The 23,287-nt window shown below is 45.8% G+C and overlaps 1 protein-coding gene across 10 annotated transcripts in view; it reads left to right on the top strand.

The window, feature by feature from the left end:
- RNF152 (ring finger protein 152) overlaps window positions 1-23,287 on the top strand; it is a 73,027-nt gene that overhangs the window by 22,404 nt on the left and 27,336 nt on the right. The gene's annotated exons all lie outside the window — the stretch shown is intronic.

Consider the following 23,287-nt stretch of genomic DNA (forward strand, 5'->3'; position numbering starts at 1 on the left):
AGTTCATGGTCAGGAATGGATGCCCGCCTGGTAAGACTGGTACTGTGGGCAGACCAGCCTGCTTTACATCCCTCACCCTGTGTGGGGGCGACAGAAGAGCTGCAGGGAGTGGGTACACTCCCTCCTTAAAATTAAAAAAGAACCTCCTTAACGTGCCTCTTCTCTCCCCCTCCTGCTGCTCAGAAACTACAATAAAGACCAGTCTGAGTTGCGGGTTCAGTTTGCCATCCCTGTTTTGTGGCGCATGGGTAACTCTCGAGTTCCCATTCTGAGATGACCTCTTGCTGATTTTAAATCCCAAACAGGCTTGTTTCATAGAGCCACTTGCTACTGAGCAGATAGCTAGGTATTCTTCCCTTCACGTGGTTGCAACGTTTGAATGATTGATGGAAAAAATACTCCCTGATGGACCTTTGACAAAGTTCACATAAATCCTGCCATCCCTCGTCTTCACTCTCTAGGGACCTAACTGGGTCATTTGGGGACAAGTTCCTGAGTCTCTGGTTTGGTTTTGGTTTTGCTTTTTTAAGTGTCACTGATGATTTGCTGTAGCACATTCCTTAGTCGCAGAGGTTACAGAACGTCTCACCATGGCCCTGCTATGCTGTGGGAACACAGGGCAGGTCATAGAGAAGAAGCCAGGGTGGTGGCTGCGAAAAGGTCACACACTCGAGGGGAGACAACGGTGCGCCTCCAGCGTCAGTAGACAGTAGTGGATGGTCAACTGAAGGAATGAACTTGGCACTCCAGGAGCATAAAGGTGGGGGGAAGACACCCCAAAGGGGGACTTGGAGGCTGTCACGGGGGAGAGGTGGAAGGAAGATCAGGTGCACGTAGATTGGAAAAGCCAGAATGGGAGGTAGATGGAGAAGAGCGTGTTTGTCAGATGAGGCTGAAAATGTAACTGAATCACCAAAGGACCCATAGAGCCTGGCGGCTGTGTGGGCCCTGCCCCCTCGGAAATAAAGAGTGAGTAGAATATTTGGAACGGTGGTGTGGCATGATCAGCTGGTTCGAAGCATGGGCAGTTGGGCAGAAAGTGTGGGTGTGAATCCTGGCTCTGCCGGTTACTTGCTCGGTAAATTGGGTGCGTGTCTTGAACCTCTTTGCCACCATTTCTTGCTCTGCAATATGGGGACGAAGAGGACACCTTCCCCGAGTTGTCCCAAGGACAAAGGAGTCACCATTTGTAAATCCCTGGCATGGAGTAGCACCCTTGAGGGCTCTTGGGGATCTCACCTGTCATTTAGGAGCAGCACACAGGATGGTTGGAGTGAGACACACCCTGGAGACAGGGGACCTGGTTTGTGGCAGTCTAGCAGCAGTTCTCAGAGAGGTGCCCTGGGGGAACCCTGATCCTCTGAGGTCCTCTGGAGGTGGGTTGTGTGCAGGCAGGAATATCCTTGCCTGCTGCTTCTCTCTAGCCTAGGCTCCAAATCCAGGCAGTGGTTACAGGAACCGACCTGAGAGAAATTTCTGGAGACAGAATAACCTGGGCTTGATGAAACTTCAGGAGCATTCTGTTCTCTCATCTTTTGGATAGCATGGTTACTCTAGTGCCCAATTGTTCTAATGGGGAGATACGTAATTGGATCTCAGCTGGCGAGGCTTCCTTGCGAACGAAAGGAAAATTGCCATTTTTAGAGTTTTATGCAGGTTTCTTTGGGGAGATGCGGACAGATATCATGGGGATATTTGCCTTTAATTTAAAATGAGTTTCCTTAGAAATCCATTGGATTATATGTCTAAAGTCTAATGTCGAGAAAACTCTCTTCCGAGGCACAGAAGTATTAGTCCATTATGAGCCTCTCCGAGGCAGTAGGGACTCTCAGTACTGAATCCCACTATGGGGTGGAGGCCGCTAGCAGGGGATTATCTAGGACTTGGGTTTAGGCAGTTTGCAAAACAATTCAGCAAAATATATAAAGGCAATGGGGGGAAATGGTATTGCTTTTTTTGTGTGCTGCCAACCAGGTTTGTCACACGGATTAGTAATTTAGATAGGAACAGCCATGAATCACTGCTTAGAGTTTCGCATTTAATTTTATCCTGGAAGCAATTTCCTTTCAAATTCTCGAGCTGTAGTTATCATTAATGAATTAAACATTATGAAACCCAGAGAACCACTAATTCATTTTGAAATAAGCAGAAATTTACGTCTGAAAAAGAAACCTTAAATTTTGTTCAGTGGTGTTTAATATTTTCAAGCTGACAAAATGTGGAATGGCGTTTCGCGGCCGAGCGTTCGCAGAGTGGTGAGTGGCTGGTCCCAGGGTATGTGTGTGTGCCTGGCATCTTGGCTGCAGGTTTTAAGGAGCATGAAAGAAGAAACCCAAGTTTTCTCGGTGGCCAGAGACTGGGTGTTTTCCAGAGGGAGATTACAATATTTGGAAAAGGCAGCTGATTAGAGTCCGAGCTCTCCACCCAAGGTCCTTATCTCCAGGGCTTCCAGCTTAACCCTTTCCCTCCTGTCCTTTCCTGGGACACGGGCCATCCCATTGGGTCCCTGTATTCTCCTGCCTTCTCAAGTGCTGCTTTGGGAGACGGCTCACTCAGTCACACAGGTTGCTGGACACAGTCTGTGGGAGCTCCAGCCTCTCGAACGCTCAAGTCCAGCTTCAGGAGAGCACGCCCTGGCTCAGGTGACGGCTGGGCAAGGACACAGCAGCGCTTGAAGATTGTAGAGCGCACGGTGAAAGAGCACGCAGACGCCCTATATTTCAAGCCTGGAAAACGTGCAGCTTTTTTTTCCCCCTCAGAGACACCTGAAGGTAAAAAGCTCGCCAGAGAATTGGCAGAGTGTGTCGACAGCCACGTTCTGTGACTGTTGCTACCTTCAGGAAAAGGGAAAGGGGCTACGTGTCAAGGGCAGCAGATTTGGTTTGGTTTGGACATGCAAGGTGTCTAGACCTTTTGTATAGCTTGTTTTTTGTTTTTTCCCAGACAGGATTTACCCCCATCTCACCTCTTTTGAAAGCCTTTTGCTTTGTCAACTCAAGTTCTTTTTGGAATGGTCATCTTGTCTGTGGGCAGCCCATGACTTAGTCTGAGCCTCCTTTTCCTTGTGTGTGAAATGGGGATGATAATACCTGCCCTCTTTCTCTGTCACCCAAATGGTCGTGACAATGAAAAGAGATCATGGATTTGAAAACACCTGCCCAGTACCTTTTGTCAGTATGTGAGGCAGAGAGGCGCTAAGAGGCTCAGGATGGAGAAGGCAGGACTTCCTCCTCCGTTCCCTCCCCTACTCAGGACCTGAACTAGTCTCACTTCTTAGGGGAAGGAAGGTTCCTCGGAGGGATGCAGGGCCTTGTCTTTCTTCCTCCAGTTCCTTCAGGTGGGCGACCATGCTGCAGAATGAGCATGAGCACAACCATATATTTTTCTTATTTGGTGCTTCTTCCAAATCAAGAGGTTTTTGTGATTCCTAGGTTTTCCTTTCCACCTTATATTAATTTCCTAGGGCTGCCGTAACGAAGTGCAAGGGCCTGGGTGGCTTAGAGCCACAGAAGCGTATCCTCTGACAGCTCTGGAGGCTGGAAGTCTGAATCCAAGGTGTCAGCAGGGCGACACTCCCCTGAAACCTGTAGGGGGGACCCTTCCTTGCCTCTTCCAGCTCCCAGTGGGGCTGGCAACCCCTGGCTTGTAGACGCAACTAATCTCTGCCCATGCTGTCATAGGACCCTCTTTCCCGAGGTGTCTGTTCCCCTCTTGAAAGTGCACCAGTGGTGTTGGATTAAAGGCCATCCCAACAGTATGAGCTCATCTTGCCAAACCACCTGTGCAGTAACCCTACTGCCCAGCAAGGCCACACTGTGAGGTGCAGGGGGCTAGGACTTGAACATAGGTTTTTGGCGGAGACTCCATTTAATACCCCTGTGCACCGGGCACACACACACACACACACACACACACACACACACACGCATGGACGGATTGCTACTCATCTACTCATTCACACCACAGCTCCGAGCTCCTTTCCAGAGGGCAGCACGTGCCAGCCTGGACAGGGAGGCAGCTCCTCCCTGGCTCTTTCCAGAACCGGTAGCTGTGTGTCTCTCGTGACTACGTTGCGAGGCCCCCGAGAACATGGTCTGCGAGAGTTATGCCCCCTTCGGAAGTTAGAGTCTGAATTAGCACCAAACAGCCCTCTCATGCTCTGCTGCTGATTTCACTTAAGTCAACTAAGCCTGAAACCAAGAAGCTTCGATGGTACCGGTGGGAAGTACAAAAGTCCTTCCAGTTTTATTTGAAACAATTGGTTTTATCAGAAGTACTGAGCTGGGACTTGAGCAAATGCGTCCTGTGGCTCTTCTGCAAGTTGGAATGAGTACGCGGTGGCTTTGGAGTCGTGCAGGCAGGTGACAGGGACGCCAGGGAGCCCCAGCCCTTGTCCATGATAGGAGGTCGGCCCATGGGGGCCGGAAAGGACCTTCTCTGCCCGCCCACTCTGGGTAATTGACATAACTCAATGCACAGGAAATGTGGTTTCCCCAAAGAGGGTTCATACTGTAAGCATGAAGCCAAGAGACTCCGAGTTACTCCTCGTTTTGCCCCAGTCTTGCCAGCGGAGCGTAGGCACGGTTCTTATTAGAATGGGATCTTCGGTTTCTCATCTGTATGTGGAAATAGTGAGATTTGCTGCGTCATGTTGTCCGCAGGGCAATTAGTAGGTTGCTGTATGCAAGCCGCTGGCAGATGTCAAGTAAATAGTGAGGGGTTGATAATGAGGACAGCCGTTCACTAGCTCTGTCTCCACCAGTAAATGGAGTGTGGGCTCAGACAGGGGCATTTAAATAAGCACATGGTCTGAAATGCAGAGGGTCACTTGAAGAGCTGCTGGTCTTGTTCTCAGGGCCCTGCCGGGCCTGGAAGGAGTGGGGTAGGCTTGCCCCGTGGGAGCCCGGGGTAAAAGTCCACCTGTCAGATGAGATGGGGGAGCTTCGGGAAAGCTGGGGGCATCCCCTCGGGGTGAAGGTTCCAACAGGAAGTTGAAGGAGTCAGGATTGGGGAATATTTCCAGAGGTGGCCGAATCTCGGGGACAGAGTCCCAGTCCTAGAGTACAGGATCGAAGGGACAGCAGGTCCAGGTGCTTGGGGAGGGAGAGCTCGGGGGTCCAGTGAGCTTCAGACCTGAAGGCTAAGGAATCAAGAAAGAACGCAGGTGTAGGTAGAGGAGCTGGCAGGAAGTCAGCACCGAGCTGGCGTTCTGGGGGACTTGGGCGGGGTTCCAGGGGGTTGCACCAAAACTCCCCAGACGTCTCCACTGAGGTTAGAGTTAATCCTAGAAACTGGGGTAGGTGGGAGGGATTCATTTGTGAGAAAAGAGGGCTGGGGCAGCTTGACTCCAGGTTGAGACAGACCACTTCTGGGGCAGAGCCGCCACCCTACCCTGCCTCATTTATTTGAACAGACTTGTGGATTCGGTAGCAGAGATCCCAAAATAAAGCTAAACTCCTAGGAGTCCACCACCTGAGCATGGACTAGAGTTGTTTCTCCTGCGGCTGTTGTTGTTCTGGTTGTTTCATTCCTTCAAATCACGGGGCAGATGCATTATTTGGGAAAACACTATTGAAGGTAGATGTTCATATGCGTCCATGACAGGTTTACCTAAAAGGACTTTTCATTAACAGAGCTGGGACTGAGAGGTGCTTTGTGATGTGATACCATCCCCAAATAGAATGACCAAAGGCCCACAGTCCTATTTTTGATTGCTGGCCAGAGCCTGGAAGACCCTGGAAATAGTGTGGAACCGTTGGCTGTTTTTGTGTCCTGTACAAGCAGATCATGGCCACGAACCATGAGGCTTGGGATTTAAAAGAAAGATCTGTACATGCAATGGAGTATTACTCACTCATTAAAAAAATGAAATCTTGCCATTGGGAACAACATGGATGGATCTAGAAGGTATTAGGCCGCGTGAAATAAGTCAAACAGAGAAAGACAAAGGCCATATTTCACTTATACCTGAAATCTAAAAAACAAATAGACTCATAAAAACAGAGAACAGGCTGATGGTTGCCAGAGGGGTGGGGGTGGGAGAAGGGGCAAAATAGGTAAAGGGGATTAAGAGGTACAAACTTCTGGTTATAAGACAAATAAGTCACAGGGATGGAAAATACGGCACAGGGAATGATCGCGTTGTATGGGGACTACACTTAGGGTGATGGGCACTGAGTGATGTGTAGAACTGTCGAATCACTATGTTGTACACCTGAAGCTCGTGTCACACTGTATGTCAATTATACTTCAGTTAAAAGAATGTAAAAAAGGAATAGTAGGTTATGAAGAGAACTGCAGTTAATAGACCGTGACGAGCATTCTCTTGCCTGTCTCTGCTTGTAGAGAGAACCCTGTTTGTGTGGCTGTTGAAAATTGGCTTCATTTTGCCAGGAGCCAAACCAGGATATTCTGAGGCCTGAAAGGTTCAGAAGCAAGGCCCAGACAAAACAGATGACAGCGTCTGATGTAAAAATTATTTTAGTTTCATCATGAAAACAAGATCACCTAGACTGTGTTTGATGTCCTGAGGCATCAAAATAAGGAGTTTGGTGATCAGGGTTTTTTGTTGTGACTTGACTTTAGATGAATCATTTAATTTCCTCAAAGTCTCAATTTTAAAATCTGCAGAATAGGAAAAATTTTTTTACACTTTCTCCCTTTTCCAATGTGGGGGGTAATGCACTGAGTAATGTAGACAACCCTAGAATCTGACAAGTTCTAAAACTGTTAAGGAGGGATTATCAGCACGAAGGTGAAAAGGCAGATTCTCTCTCTTTTATGCCTGTTCCCTTGCATCTTATTTTAATTATATTCATTCGAGAGTTTTGATGGAAAAATGCTTGTTTTTCCATATTTTACTACTTAGTTAATCTAAAATGTTACCCTGAGTAATGGCACTGTATCTAGACAAGGGCTGTTCCAAGAGGAGAAATTGTGCAGAAGGATGTTTGTAAATAATGCCTAGGTGACACGATTGTGATAATTATGGCTTTTTGAAGATGAGTTTTATAGCAAGTCTTCAATTTTCCTGTCACTTTTTTTCTGGGCTCTCCCACTTGAGCAAGCACATTTGTTTCATGGAACTAGCAGTTCAGGGATCTGAATCCTGAGCAAGCTCAGCAGCTCTGTGAATCGACTTTTCATTTGCTGTGGCTAATTTCGCAGACCCTCAAGAAGATGAAGATTGCTCTGCTGTCCCCCCCCCTTCCCCACCCCAGGTAAGGACAGGAGGAAGAAGGTGTAGCAAATCCCTAACCGCTCAGCTCCAGCTCAAACGAGTAGCCATCCCTGCATCACACTGACCTTGAACGCTATGTTGGATCCTACATGGCCAGAAAGGCCTTAGTGATGATGATTCGATGATGCTGCCTGTGGAATTCCCATCCCGGGGATGACTGCCACCCCCCATTCCGGCCCATCCCTTCTGTGCCTGGACTTGGGAGGCTCTGAGTACTAGAGGCAGCATGAAAATCCAGGACCCTCCTGCTGTTAAGTATAAGCACCCCCAGGAGTCTTTGAAATAAACTCTTGGGTCCCCCAGGTTTTGTAGCTTTCCCCAGGAGGGGAACGCATTTTCTTTTTCACCATGTCGTTCTCCAGCTTATGTGTCTTCCCCAGCTTTTAGTTGTTGAGAGTCTTGACCATCAGCTCATTGTCTTCCCTTTATTCACCAACTCAGTTGGAATCTAGTTCCAGATAGAAGTCAGCCAGTAAACTTTGTTAATGAATCTTTTGAAAGCTTCTAGAGTCAGAATTGGAGGAGCCCTTAAAGGTCATCTTGTCCAGCCCTCTCTCCTTACCAATGAGAACTCTGAGACCCAGACAAGTTGAGTGACTGGTCCAGGTGAATTAAGGGCAGAGCCAGGACCAAAACCCAGGACTCTTTAACTACCTGGATGTCGGGAAACGTGGAGTAAGGAATACTTAGCAGGTGTGCTCTCTTTTAGTTTAGCCAGGTTATATCTAAATCACATGGTTTGGAACATCCTAACTTTACTACAAGTTTATGGTTGACTCCTGGTAAACCAGAATTCCCGTGTAATGCTACCTTGTTGAAAAGCTTTAAAAATGCATTGGTTTACTGTTCTGGATGAGTGGCCCAAACTGACTCTTAGATGTCAGGGCATCTTGCTGCCCCTAAGAATCCTTCCAAATATTGATTATAATCATATACAGTGATAGCTTCAGAGCATGGATTTGGCATGAATACAAGCCACAGATACATTCCAGCATTCTCCCTCCCCCCACCGCATTAGCTTATTTAAAATATAATATTCTAGCTGTTTGAATTATTCCACATGACCTTTAAAACGCTGTTTGCTGTTATTTTATAGTTCTGGGAACAGAAAATCATGTAACTTGCTGGTATTATACCAGTTGCATTCTGATGCGGCATTGATTTTTTTTTTTTTTCTTTCTTCCCTACTATTTTCACATCAGATTGAACACAGACTCAGGCCAGGTATGAGCTTGGCAGTGAGATTTGCTTGGCTTGTTTACTTTCTCCTATTGTTAAAGTGGCTGTGATTCAGCCAGGTTCTTCTCTCCCTGACGTACTTGGGAGGAGGGATATGTGAAATCCCAAGGCATCAGTGGAAGTGTGACCATCATATTAGAATGTCCTTTGTGTAGAAAGCCTTACCCACTACTTCCTGATGACCCCAGCTGCTAGAAGACCACTATCTGAGCTTCTAGATACATACCACTTCCTCAGTTGAGAAGAAGAGAAAGTTGTTCTGAATAGGCTGTTTCAAGCAGGCAGGATATGGAAATCACCAATTATAGATTTTTCTCGAGATGGTTATGTGTATGTGTATGTCTTAGCAAGTTCAGATTGTTTGCTCTCTTAAAACCGAGAGCTCGCTTTTTCTCCCGATGTACTATCTTACGCAGCTAACTCTGAGGTTGTTGTGACATCATAGTCTGTATAAGGGAATTACTGCCTCGGGGGACTTGCCAGTTCTTCTGGGCCATAGGGAAGGGGTCTGACTTGAGACATGTTTGCCAGGAGTAGCGCATGGAAGTTTCCACTTGGCATATATTGGCTGAGGAACAGAAATAATGCTTGAGGCCGAGTGAAAACACGTCTTGTTAACAGTGTGGCAAAGACTTGGAAAAGAAAGTAATTTTGCAAACATCACCTTATTGTGGGGAAACGACACTTGTGGCAGGGAGAAAGTGGGACTGAGAGTTATGAGGTCAGATTTAAATTCAGCCTTGTCCCAGACATGGGACCTGGTTAAGTCATGCAACCCTGAGCCTCAGTTTCGGTGGAAAAATAAGGATGATGAGCAGACGGAATGGGCATAATGGTAATAGTGGTGACATTTTCCTTATTCTGTGGCAGGCTGAATAATGGCCCTCGGAGATGTCTTTGTCCTAATCCCTGGAACCTGAGAATGTTATCTCACAGGGCAAAGGGACTACGTAGAAGTGATTAGGGATCTGGAAGTGGAGAAATTATCCTGGATTATCTGAGTGGGTCCAAAGTAAGCCCAGGATCCTACTTATAAGGAGGCAGCCGAGGAATATATGGAAGGAACGGTGGGTTAAGGAATGCAGGCCGGCCCGAGAGGCCGAAAAAGGCAAGGAAACAGGTTTTTCCCCTCAAGGCCTACATCAGGAACCAGCCATGCCCACACCTTGACTTTAGCCTAGGGAGACTAATTTCAGGTATCTCGTCTCCAGAACTCCAAAAATAAATTCGTGTGGTTTGAAGCCACTAAGCTTGGGATAATTTGTTACAGCAGCAGTAGAAAACTAATACCTTGTAGCTCTTGTAATGATTAAATGTGACTATATAAATGTAACTATATAAATATAACTATTTATATAGTTATAAATCTCAGAGTGCTACATAAATATTAGTACTTTCAAAATGCATTTTTATATTCATCTGCATTTCCAGGTGAAGGTGGTCTGGATATGTCAGGAAGACCAGGAGAACAATTTCAATTATGCAGTGAACAGATTGGGTCTGAAAATTTAAACCCATGTTATCAAATAATCCTACATTGTGCAATCGTTCCTGGTCCGAAGGTCAAAAGTGAGTCACTTTTTACTTGAGCAGGCAGGCGTATGCCTTACTTTCTGTACTTGCGGGTCTCAACCGTGGGTGCAGTAGAGTCACCGGGAGAACTTCTAAATGCCCCGATGTGCAGACCTCACCCAGGACAATTATATCAGAACCTCTGCAGGTGGTACCTGAGCAATGATATTTTTTTTAAAGCTCTGCAGGTGATTGTCGTGTTCAGCCAAGAATGAGACCCCCTGCAGAGGTGTTTGGTCTGCTAAGTAAGATTTTAAATCAGTCTTCTGAAGTCTGATGACCTAGATGTTCCTTTGAGTTTGGGGGAAGTTGCTCTGCCAAGCACTCGAGGTTATAGCTTTCAATGATATTAACTTCTCAGTTTATGAGCTATGGTTTAATTCTGGTAAGAAAGACGAAAGTATTAGCCAACAACTCTTGAGATGTTCAGTGAACAGATTGGTGTGCCCCGATGGCAGACAGTTTCAATGAGCAAATACTTTTCTCCTTGTATTGCCCAAAGGTTTTGAAAAGCAATAATGAGGGAGAGAGAAGAAAGATGTGGAGACCTTCTCCTTAAATGGTTGATCCCCTTGAGGATTGAGAAATATTGTCTTTACTTACATTCTATGTCCTTGTGTGTCCAGTCTGGAGGAGAAAGTAATCATTTTGAAATTTCTTTCTTGGGAACCCCTGTTGGCAGGAGCCGTGGTCTTTGAAAGTTGCCTCCCTGTGTTCCTGGGTGCTTTGAGCTGAGATGTGTCGCCGAGGGCCTCTCTGGGCTGCCTGTCACTAAGATTGCCCTGGTCTTTGCCAGCTGGTGATATTATCTGCATTGTGTATGTCACAGGGAGGGTATTGTAGATGAAATTGTTTTTATAAATCACAAGGTGCTATGCAAATATCGTTGTTGTATTTTCAGTGGGAATTCTGGGTTGAAATGAGAAAGATGATAGAAAGCCTGTAGCATAAACTTACTATATTCACGTATAAGAACAGATGGGGGTCCTTATTTTCTAGGTTCTAAGATAGCTACCGAGTAGAAGCACTGCGTCTGATACTGTGAGATGGTGTGTGATTTTTTTATTGGTCATTTAACCAGTTGGGTTTAATTTTCTTATCTATAAATGAAAACCTTAATGACTGGCTTTCTTCAGGCTGTCTTAGGTGAATTTAGGTGTCCAGATAGTAGGGCCGTGCTAGAATGTAGCTCAGATTATATTGTTCAAGTTTAAATCTTGGCTCTGAAACTTACTGTCTAGGGGGCACTCAGAAAACTATTGAATCTCTCTGTATCTCAGTTTCTGCATCCTTAAAATGGGTGAATGAGATACATTCTCATAGGACTGTTGTAAGGATGAGGTGAGGCCCATCAAAAACATGGGGCTGCGTCATATAGGTCCACTCTTCCTTTTCCTCACCCTTGAACCTGGGGCAGCTCAGGAGCTTGGCTCAGTGTTTTTTCCACCTTTCTTTCTTCCCTGCCTCTCTCCCTTCAGTAAATGTTTATTGGATACCTGCTACTCCTAAGAACTACACTTAGCTACAGTGTTAATGCACAATAGACACCATGGCCCAGAAGTTGAATGGTTTAAAAGTTTGATTTAAAATATTGATACAAAATGGTGTTGGGGAGGGACTGGGTGAGTAAAGCCTGTCCGTTTCTGTTAGATCAGAAATGTAAGACTTCAGATGGTTTATCTGTACCAACCAGGGTCCGATTGGAAGACATTTTTTATAATTGTGGATATCAGTAGATGGTCTTAGGGACCAAACAGAGGAAGGTCATTGGCATGTTGCTGATCCACTGAGTGGTTCCCTGGGAAGCTGACAGGGTTCTCTGATCCGATTTGCCATAGAATCAGTCATTTATCAAAGCAAACGTGGCTGGGCATTTCCGTGTGCTTGGCACTGTGCCAGCTGTCCGGGGGGGCCTGGTCCCTGGCAGGTGGAGCTTCCTAAGTATCAGAAGACTTTACAGTAGAGGGGTGGGGTACTTATATCCAATGAATGCTGGGTAGGAGCATCAGGAAGTTTTCAACAGGTCCCTGAGCTCAAAGAAGCATTTGGGGTATTTTATGGCTCATGAAATTATTTTTTAACCTATATTTTGGGTACATTCGTTCACAGGCAGGTTTACTTTGTTGTCATGAACTTAGACCTTTTCATAGAAAATAGTCCAAAATGAAATCCTCTTTCCCCAAGATTTCCCTCAGGACATGTTTCTTGTGCTCTAATCAAGTCTATGTAGCTTGACCCTGCTTTTCAGTAACTTGGGGTTTATCGATGAGAGCTATTAATCAAGTTTGGTGGCAATCACAATATCCATTTGTGTTCTTTTTTTTTTTTTTTTAAGATTTACTTATTTTAGAGAGAGATAGAGAGAGCATGCACACAAGCAGGGGGAGGAGCAGAGGGAGAGAATCTTCAAGCAGACTCCCTGTTGAGCGTGGAGCCTGCCTTGGGGCTCAGTCTCACAACCCCCGAGATCATGACCTGGGGGGAAACCAAGAGTCCCATCTTAACCAAATGAGCCACCCAGGCGCCCCCCCCGCCCCCGCCATTTGTGTTATTGTCAATTCTGCTTGTAAAGACTAAAAAGAGAATTATTTTAAGGTCATAGAATAATTCTGGAGAATGCTCAAAGAAATTTTATACTTTCACCAGTTCTACTTAGAACCACATATGAAAAATGATAATGAGGATTATAATGATGATAATGATTACATTCTGCTTTCAAGTGGTTATTCTATTCCTTATACTTTCCCGAGGGCTTTGCACACATGTTCTCGTTTTATCACCCAGCAACTGTGTGAGTGCCTGCTTTCTTAGTGTTCACATTTTACAGATGAAGAACACTAGGGCACAAAAAGTTTGGATAAATTGTCCAGTTCAAATGGTCCACCAGTGAAAGGTCTACCATTTGACTCCAGATGACTCTGACAGATGTGCTTGCAGTACTACCCTATCATCGCTTTGGGCAAAATCCACATTTAGGAGGTTGGGGAAGAAGAGCTTCTGGAAGAGACTGGAAGGATATATTAAGTAATTCGCTTCCATATGTCCCTGACAGGTTTGGATGAAGGGTCATTGTATTTAAAAGCTAGGGACACTGAGCTGCTGAGAAACTGAGTATTGCCTCTGGTCACAAAGTAAATCGTTGATCGAACTTAATCCAGAAGCCAGGTGCTCTTCACACTCATTCATTAAAGGTTCAGCCTACATCACTGCACCATCTATATCAATTCAAATGTGTTGATGAAGGAGAGATCTGTTTTGTTATGGGTCCTCTGAAATCAGAGGTTTACGAATTTTTCATTTGGATTAAATTCTAAAACTTATTTTTTCATATTTTGGAAAAGTGCACAGGCTTTGACATCTGCCCAGTGGTCAGCTCAGCAGATGACTCAGCCCTGAATACTTACTTTGTGTGGCTCTTGGGAGGAGTGGGTGCAAATGGCACCTAGAACTTTGTAGGTATTCTCTGTAATTGCTCAGAGATTGGTCATCTGTTGCACATTTGAAGTAACTTTAGAAGAGAGAGCAGGACTCTCAAAACCGTGATCATGGGCCTAGGGAAATCCTTCAGGCTCAACTTCAAGGTAGCAGAAATGGAGATTTTCTGGGGCACCTGGGTGGCTCAGTCATTAAGCATCTGCCTTCAGCTCAGGGCGTGATCCCGGAGTCCTGGGATCGAGCCCCACATTGGGCTCCTCCACTGGGAGCCTGCTTCTTCCTCTCCCACCCCCCTGCTTGTGTTCCCTCTCTCGCTGGCTGTCTGTCAAATAAATAAATAAAATCTTAAAAAAAAAAAAAGAAGAAGTGGAGATTTTCTGTAAAAGAAATTCCCTGGCCATACCACATAGCAATTGCATCTCAGTTTTTGTGTGTAGGGTACTAGAGACCATTTCCTTTCGGCAGGAGACTTAGTACTTAGGTTACGAGCTGTTAACCCACCCCACCGCCCACCTCCCACCCAGGGCAGCATTTCCCTGACACAGACTTGGCTCCTAAATCTTAGTGGATCCACAGCTAACAGAGAGAGGAAGTAAGGAAAACTCCCAGTCCCTATCCAGACTCCCCTTCCATGTTTTTCCCTGGACTGGTCAAGGCTCCAGGATCTCCACTGGCTAACAGGGGTGTGCTGGACATTCTCCAGTCATCCCTCCAGATCAATCTCCTGTCTTCCCAGACATTCTTGGGCTGCATCCCCCTGCCTCCCTTGTCCTCTGGCTTCAGGTTGGGTTTGACTACTGGCAGGAGATGGTAGGACCTCTCCTTTCCCACATCCTTGCTCCCTGCCTGCCTGCATCCCATTTTCCTTTCTTTCTATTAGCTCCTGGGCAGGCCCACTTTCCAGGTTCTAGAACTTCAAGCTTTTGACGATTGTGACAGCTCCCTTCTCTTGCCTTTCAGTTCTGGGGTTGGTAGGGGTCTTCTGTTGCTAATGCCTGGTGGCCTTGAGAGGACCCTCACTCCTACCCAGACCGATTACAGGCCCTTCCTTAGCTCTCTTCGAGTACTCCTCAGGGAGATGTAGCTGTGTCCAGCTTAGGTCAAGCACAGACTGGATCGCTGCGTATTAAAATGGGAAGCATATGAGTGTTGCTTGCTATATTCTCTTACTGACTTCCAGTTTAATTAGAGAAAGTGATAGCAGAGGAGGGTTAGTAATTTATTTTTATTTTTACTTTTCACTATATCTGACATATACACTTTTAGGGAATCACTCAAACATGGTACAATTATTAATGGCCAGAAAAATTATGGAAGCCTGATTATCTCTTGCAAAAATATTGGAAAACTTAGAAAGCTTTGGTGTGGTGGGACAGAGAGAGAGAGAGGACAGGGTCAGTAAGAACCTGTTTTTCCTGCGCCACCCCCCACCCCCCACACAGCTTTAGTTGGCTGATGTGCTAGAAGCCCAGACGCAGTTTATCAGTGCAGCATCTGGTGTGGATGGGCACAGTCCTAGATGCTGGGGATACAGCACCGAATAAGACACATGGAGCTCATGTTCTGGGGACTCAGGAGGGGACGCCAAGCTAAATAGAATAGGTAAGTGACATACAGTGTTAGAAGATGATGTGTCTAGGGAAAGATAACCAAAGAAAGAGGAGAGGGGATGCTGGGAGGTGCTGCAATTTGTAAAAACGGCCATTAAGAAAGGCCTTCTTAAGAAGGTGGTGTTTGAACACAGACTTGAAGGAGGTGAGGACGGAAGACAGCAATATCTGATAGAAGAAATTGTGGGCCAGGGGAAGAATGAGCCTGGAGCAGAGGGAGAAGGGGGTGAGCCAAGGGAGGCCCTGGGGTGTGATGGCACACACATGGGTCACTGTGAGAACTTCGGTCCTACTTCTTACGGCATGTGTAGCTATCAGGCTTTGAGGGAGGGGTCCCTTGCTCTGACTTGTCCGAACATCACTCTGGATGCAGTACTGAAAGTAGACTGTAGAGGGCAGAGGAGGGGGGCAGGGGGCCAGACCACCATATTGCCTGTGCTCCTGGTGAGAGGGTGGTGGCCAGGACCAGGGTGGGGGAGGGGAGGAGGGAAAAGAGCAAAGCTGATCTGGGAGGTGGGCTATGAGGTATGTGACAGAGAGGAAACCGGATGATGCCGAGGGTTTTGGTCTGTGCTGCTGGAAGGATAGAGTTTCCAGTAACTGGGATGGGAAGGACTGAGGGAAGAGCAGGTTTTGGGGTGTGTTGGGGGAAGACCAAGAATTACATTCTGGACATGTTAACTTTGAGAAGTTTATGAGAACTCCCAGTGGTGATCTCAGATGTGTGATTCTTGTCTATGTTTGAATGGTAATTTTAATTTTCAAATGATATTACCCTCAGTGATTGGCTTTCTCTGAGGTGTGTTTTAAGAAAAAGAGATGTTTATACCATGGCCGTAGTCATTTTGAGAGTGAGCCTCAGGCAGGCTCTGTTTTCCACGGATGCAAAGCCGTCTTCGCATAGTTAACAGATTCAAGGAATTTATTCTGAGCCAAGAGACTTTGGGCACTGTTTTACCAGCTCCTACTATAACTGCACCAAACCTTTTTTAGAGCAGAGCTGCGTGCGATGACATGATGCAAGGAGGGTCTCAAGTCAGCCACGGAAGCGGACCTCACGGAAAATAGCACATTTCGCAAAGCTCGTATTTACTTGTGTTTGCTGCCCTTTTAGAGATGTTTTTGCTCTTGAATGTTATTCTGCTACCTCTTTCTTGTGCTTTTCTCTCCACCTCTTTCTTTGTATTTATTTTCAAAAGATCTGTTTTCTTGTCATCAATGTCACATTTGCTCCCAAAGTGAAGTCAGACCACAAGTAAGGGAAAGAATACCCGTGTTTATCTAGCAGCTATTATGTGCTGGTTACTGGGCTGGATACCTTCCCAATTACCCATTTAATCCTAAAAACAATATTATGAGATCAGTGTAATTGTTCTTGCATAACAGGTGAGGAAACTGAAACTTAGTGAGGTTAAATGATTGGCCTAAGGCCACATAGCTAATTAATGATGGGTTGAGATTCTAATTAGTGACTTTCCAAGGTCCAGGGCCTCAGCTCTGCCCAAGCAAAGTTCTCGCTTCAGGCAGTTTAGTGCTTCTAGATGTTGGTGCATTGCTTTGTCTGGCCTTCTTACTGATGAGGAAGTACTACTGTTTCTGTGCCTGCTGCCCCTTTCCTAAATGCTTCTGCACGGTTACCACAGTGAGCTCGGAGTTGGTAGAGGGCAGCAAGTCCTCAGGGCTTATATTTGAGCAAATGTGAAGGAGGGAATTACGCGAGAGAGGAGTGTGAAGAAGAGGTGGGAGAAGAAGACTCCTGGCAGCAGACGCAGCAAGAGCCAAGGCTGAAGTAGGGCTGAGACCGGGTAGAGGAGATTGCCCAGGTGCACTGGGGAGGGAAGAGAAGACGGTCTAGCGTAGATGGAAGCAGTCTGCTCTGTAGTGCTAAATGGTGGTTGTACCTTTGACTTTCTATTTCAGGATACCATAGCTGCTCTTTAAGATCGTTTTTTGGGGGGCGCCTGGGTGGCTCAGTCACTGAAGTGTCTTGACTCTTCTTCTCAGCTCAGGTCTTGATCTCAGGGTTGTGAGTTCAAGCCCTGTGTTGGGCTTCATGCTGGGCATGGAGCCTACTTAAAAAAAAAAAAAAAAAAGATAGTTTTTTGGGAATTTTTTAAAGGTTAGGAAAAAGACAGGAGGAAGCGCAAGCAAGGTTGGATGAGTGGTTTGGGCTGCATTTTGAGCGGGCTTATTCTCAGGCTCCCCACGTGCTAGTGCCATTCCTGGAGGACAGTTTCAACTGGGAGGAATGTCAGCTGGGCTGCCTCTGCTTTGGGCAGCTGGTGTCTCAGAGTGGGGAGTGCGAGTGCTTTAGAGGTACTCCCGTAAATCCGGCAGCATCTGGAAGTATGTATGTACTTACCTGTGTAAGATGAAAGGATAGAAAAACTCTGCTGTAGGGCGCCTGGGTGGCTCAGTCAGTTAAGGGTCTGCCTTTGGCTCAGATCATGATCCCAGGGTCCTGGGATCGAGTTCCGAATTGGTCTCCCTGCTCAGCAAGGAGTGTGCTTCTCCCTCTGTGTCTGTCCCTCCCCTCTGCTCTTGCTCTCTCTCTCAAATAAATAAATAAAATCTTAAAAAAAAATAAAAGAAAAACTCTGTTGTCAGCGGAGAAACATTTTTGACCATAAACTTCACACAGAGCACCTACCTGGATGGAAGTGGTGTTTTCTAGCACAAAGCTCTGGGAGGGCTTGGTGGGCATGCGCTGTGTGCCCAGCAGCCACGGGCCAGCCTGCGGACTTGGCCAGAGGTCTGGCATTCCAAGCCACCTTCATTGTCTAGGTTTTATCTGAGATCCCCAGCGTTTCCCTTCTTCTACAGCACACGCAAAAACTGTCACCTCTACAAGTGACTAGGAAAGTCATTTTCACCCAGCCTTCCTACTATTAGAAAAATCTTCCCAGTGTCATCAACAGTTTTCTGCCCTTGGATCCACTTATGGCCCCCAGGAGAAACAGAGGGAATAAAATGAATGAGGTAGCCTCTTTGTTACTTGCCCTCCATAAATTGTTCATCACTAGGGCAAGCAGGTGAATAAATGCCTTTTTTGCAAGGCCACCGTGAATAGCTAAGGGCCATCACAGCCTTTAAAAACTAAGGTAAAATGTATTTTGCTCATTCCCTTAAGAAATCAAGTTTCACTGCATCTGATCTCCCTCCCTGGAGACACAAGTTTTAAGCACATATGACCTACAGACTCAAGTTAGTATTACTTTTATTCCCTCATAATCTCTGGAGTTATTGTGGAGACGCAAGATGAGTAAGCTGTTGGACAGTCTGTGCTAGTGATTTACAAAGAGAATCCGACCTCCAGGTAAAAAAATGCTGCTGTGATTGCCCTGTAGTCCCAGACATGTTTCTCAAACACAAACAACAACAGCAAACACCCAAGAAACACCAGAGCCCCCGTGGCTTTATTCCGCCAGATCCAGGTGATGAACGTCCTTGGCCATAGCAAGAGGTGGGCAGCAGGATATTGTTTTTATGACGTCTGGTGCTCTGTTACTCAACAATTGTTTTCGGATTAGTTGCGTGAGATCTTATAAAAGGCGTTTGCTCATGAATTTGAGTTGGACTTTCACACAAAAGGATAAGCATCATCTGTGCTTTGTAGAGTTTTTACGCTTCATGCTGTTTAGACACCTGCATGCTCTAGGTTTAAACACTGGCTGGCAATCCTGAAGAAGTTAATATCGAATTCGGTGAGGCTTAACTTGGGAAACCAGCGAAAATGGCTAGAAACACACTGTGAACCTAAGTCATTTCTAGCAAGAGCTGGCTTTTCTGTCAGGGTGTGCATGCACTGAAAAGAAAAACGTCTTCTCAGACCCTCGGAAATGGCTCCATTCCCACACAGGTCATTCTAATACCCTTCCTCCAGAGCAAGGTCGGCAGGCACCTGGCCAGGTGTGAACTTCAGAATGCAGGACTCGTGGGAGGAAAACCCATCCAAATCCCTTCCATTCTGTGGAGCTGGCTGGTTGTGGGTGCTGGGGCTTGCCAGAAACAGGAAGCGACTGGGGGCAGATCACCCAGGAAGGCACTCAGTGGTCAAGCATCTGCCCTTTGGCCACGAAGGACAGGCTAGGCCAGAGAAGAGCCTTGTGTGGGTCCTGATTTTTGTGAAAACAAGTCTCTGTGGAAACAAAGCCCTTGTGGCTGTTGGCCTGAGTCTGACAGCTGCCAGCCTTGTTAAAATGACACGAAGGAATGTGTTCTGCTTTTATGTCTGGCGTGTGGTCAGCTGTCAATTAATAGAACTGTGCTGTGAGTTAGAACAGCAGGCCACAGAGGGTCTTTCAGGAAATGTTTATAATGTGGAGTTATTCTGACCCTCGCTGTGTCGGCTGCAAAATGGAACAATGGCTTCTTCGTAACACATTGTTCAGTAGGAAAGAATGTGGTAATGGGAATTGCTGGTTAAGTCTGTAACAAAGTGAATATGTGATAAACCTTAAAAAAACAGTTTAGTTTTGTAATTTGCTATTATAAAGTCCTCGTGCCGGGTTTAAAGTAATACCTTGCAGCATGTTCCTCAGGTCAAAGCAAGCCTGCCTCCTGTTTCTGTAAATAAAGTTTTATTAGATCACAGGCACATCCCGTTTGTTGGGGTATCATCTATGGCTGCTTTCTGGGACAGCGGCAGAGTTGAGTTGTGGTAGCACCTTCTGTGTGGCCCACAAAGCCTAAAATATTTACCATCTGTCCCTGGACAGAAAAAGTGTGCTGACCTCTGTTCTAGAAGGTTGCCACTCAAAGCAGCATCGGTGATTCATTGGCACATTAACATTTGAGAAGCACTGGCCGAGGGCAGGGGTTCTTTACCTGGGGCCTCAGGGATGGAAGTCCGTGAAATTATAGGCACACTCTCCTTGTGCACATGGGTGTGTTTTTGCACTTCTACCCGCTCAGACATGGAGGAGTCTGTACGTTTATCACTTTCTCAGAATGGGCGTAGCCCCCGAAAACGAAGAATCATTAGTCTAGAAGAGGGAGACCTTGACTCAGAACTCATGAATTCATGTTTGACATGATGGTTACAAAGATCTCACTTCTCTATGCCCAGAAAAGTCAGACCAACTCATACTTATTTATTTATCTGTTCTTAGATAAAGAATATAAGATTTGTAGCACAGCACAGCTGTGGGATATGACATTTTGTAACTATTATTAATGGATAAGGGACTGTTTCATGGATATTGGTTCCTTGAGCCTTAATAGCTGGTGTCATATCACATCGTGGTTCTGGAGATATTTATTACATTCCTTTCCCATTTGGGAAAATGAAGGCTCTGAGGTCCAAAATTATAGGCCTTTGTAGTAACTTTTTATGGGTCTCCACTAGAAATCACTGCTAGTTAGCCTGACAACGTTATTAAACATCCATCATGTATGGTACCCTGTAGAAACTTCCAAAAGGCAGAAGATGGACTGTACAATGGGCTGGGGCTGACTTCTGATCGCCTTTCCCGTGAATGGCTATTTCAAGGGCTCTGTGAGTCTTTCTCACCCCAGATTAAGCTCCTACAGTAGGTAGTAGGAACCAGAAGATTTATATGTCCTCTCTAGGTTACCTGGATGGACACATTTCTGGGGATGGAAGCTGAGCAGAGCAGTAGAGGAAGGAAAGACACTGGTGCTTTTAGAAAAAAAACTGTGATGTCAGAGTAGAGAAAGGGAGGAAGCTCAGAAATGCAGGACTAACTGAGGAGCCCACACTTGGGGACCAAAATATTACCCCCACAAACCTAAAAATGTACGTATCACTTTGTTACACCACCTAAAACTTTTTTTTTAATCCATTAGAAATTAACACAGGGAAAAATGGACTGTCACCATGAAGAATGTAATTTTTTTTTTTTTTTTGGTGCTGTTTTTTAGTGGGAAAATTATCCTCTGGGACAGACAGATTCCTGGGGTTCTGGGAGCTGAGATGGATTGTGCACAGGGCAGGGCTAGCTTTTGGGCTGCCTGGAACCCACAGACTCTGAAAATCCACCTGGGAAGCCAAGAAGTTAGAAGTGAACACACAGAGTAGTATGACAAGGAGAAAGACCAAGGATGACATAATCAGATAAGACTAGAAGCTCCCAAACCAGAGCATGAGGCTTTAGAAGAGGAGGGGGAGCTATGAGTGACAGGATAGGATCCCCATTTTGTAAGCATAGCTCCTTGGGTTGTGGGCTATAAAGAAAAGACAGACCAGTCCAAGTTGCAGTACCCTAGGCAATTTAACTGATGTTGAGGCTTGTCTGCTACATGGGAGCAAGATGTTGGACATCTCCAATGGAGCTCAGTTCCTAGCTGTGTCCACTGACAGGTCCTGAGAGCATGATTGATGGCCACGAGCATACCTATGGTTTCTAAGACCCACCCTTCCTTCCTTCCTCCCTCCCTTCCTTCCTTCCATCCATCCATCCATCCATCCATCCATCCTTTTTTTAATTTTCAAGTAATCTCTACACCCAACGTGGGACTCAAACTCACAACCCCAAGATCAAGAGTTGCACGCTCTATTGACCAAGCCAGCCAGCCATGTACCCCACTAAGATCTTGATTTCTAAATGCCATTCTGCAAGTGAAAGGAATGGGCTCCTGGGAGAAGTGGCTGATTCTGGGCCTGGGGCAGGGGAAGTATCAGAAGAGCCTAAAACATCTTTTTGTGTCACAAAGTAAGGAAGTGCTTAAAGAATGACAGAGACGTAGGAACCAGCCTGAAGGAGCCCCTGATAGCCAAACCTAGGGTACTTACAGCACCACAGTAAATATAGCAGTAATGGGTCTTAACTCATTGAATAATATAAAATCAGTGAGCCCGCACTAGTATGAATAAAATAAATAAGGAGAAGAGGACATTCTACCTTCAACAGAATATCAGCTAATAAACGTAGAAGAAAGGGTAGAAGTAACAGTCACCGTCTGGCAACCATCATGTTATAGTTAATTCAGGCAAGAAATTTTAAAGCATGCTAAGTGGATGGGTGAAAGTTTCATAAGGTATAAGATTTATATAGCCTCAACCTACTTCTCTACAAAATACTCGTCAAACACAAAAGGGAGGGGATTAAAGAGTAACTTTACAGTGGAGAAATGTGGGAGACACAAGTATCAATATGACATAACCACCCGCTAGAACTACTTCTGTGGTCTCTCTCCTCTCCCCACCAAACACAATGTATAAACTGAATCGTTCGTGAGAAGACAACGGACAAACTCAAGCTGAGGGGTATTCTACAAAGTAACTCCTGATAATCTTCAAACTGTCAAGTTTATTAAAGTCAAGAGAAGACTGAGGAGCTGTTCCAGATTGAAGAAGAATAAAGAATCAGGACATGTAAATACAACATGTGACCCTGGATTCTATCCCTTTGCATCATTAGGACATTTGGTGAAATTTTCTGATTTTAATGGTTGTACTGCTGTTATGTAGGAAATACTTCGAGCACAGAAGAGTAATGGGACCTCTGGTCTGCAACTTACTCTCAAATGTTTTGGGGAAGGGGAAGCTGTTTGGTTTTGTGCTACAAGGTGGGGTCCTATGAGTAGTCATTATGTTTAGTGAAGCTGCGGAAGATGATGGTAAAGGTCAGCTGCCACTGCTGATGGGTGAGGAAGGTTGTGAATAAATCAGCAGCCTGTGTTGGTGTTAGCAGAGAAGCAGGTACCAGTAGGGACAAGAAGGACAAAGGAACAGATGGGAAGTATAGGCGGTTTAGGATAAAGGAGCACCAATGTACAAAGGGCAGAAGTCGCCCAGGAGGGAGTAGGTGGGAGGCAAGGAGGTGAGTCATGAGAAAATGATAGGTGAGACTTTGATCTGGATGGGGCGGGGAAAGCAAGGACCTTGAATGGGGCTTTGGACAGCAGACGTGTATCAATCCGTGTGCCGTCCTTTGCTGGAACCTCCAGTGCCAACCTAGTAAATGGCGGCTCTTCCGTCTCTTTCCAGCCGTGAATGGTAGTGCTATCCGAGGATGCTCTGTGACTATTTGTAGATGCTTTGGGGCCAAGTTGGGTGGGAGGGGTGACAGGAGAGGTGGTTTGCCAGGGTCTAAAGAAGGATGACAATAGTTTATTCTAGAAAGAGAGGTTGGTTTAAGCTCACATTGACGTACATTTCATTTGATCTTGGTTCTCTGAGATTCATTTCTGCTAATACTAATGAATATCAGGCTGGCTTCAAGTACAG

This window comes from Ursus arctos, unplaced genomic scaffold (assembly GCF_023065955.2).
Source record: "Ursus arctos isolate Adak ecotype North America unplaced genomic scaffold, UrsArc2.0 scaffold_17, whole genome shotgun sequence".
In the NCBI taxonomy this organism is placed as follows: Eukaryota; Metazoa; Chordata; class Mammalia; order Carnivora; family Ursidae; genus Ursus; species Ursus arctos.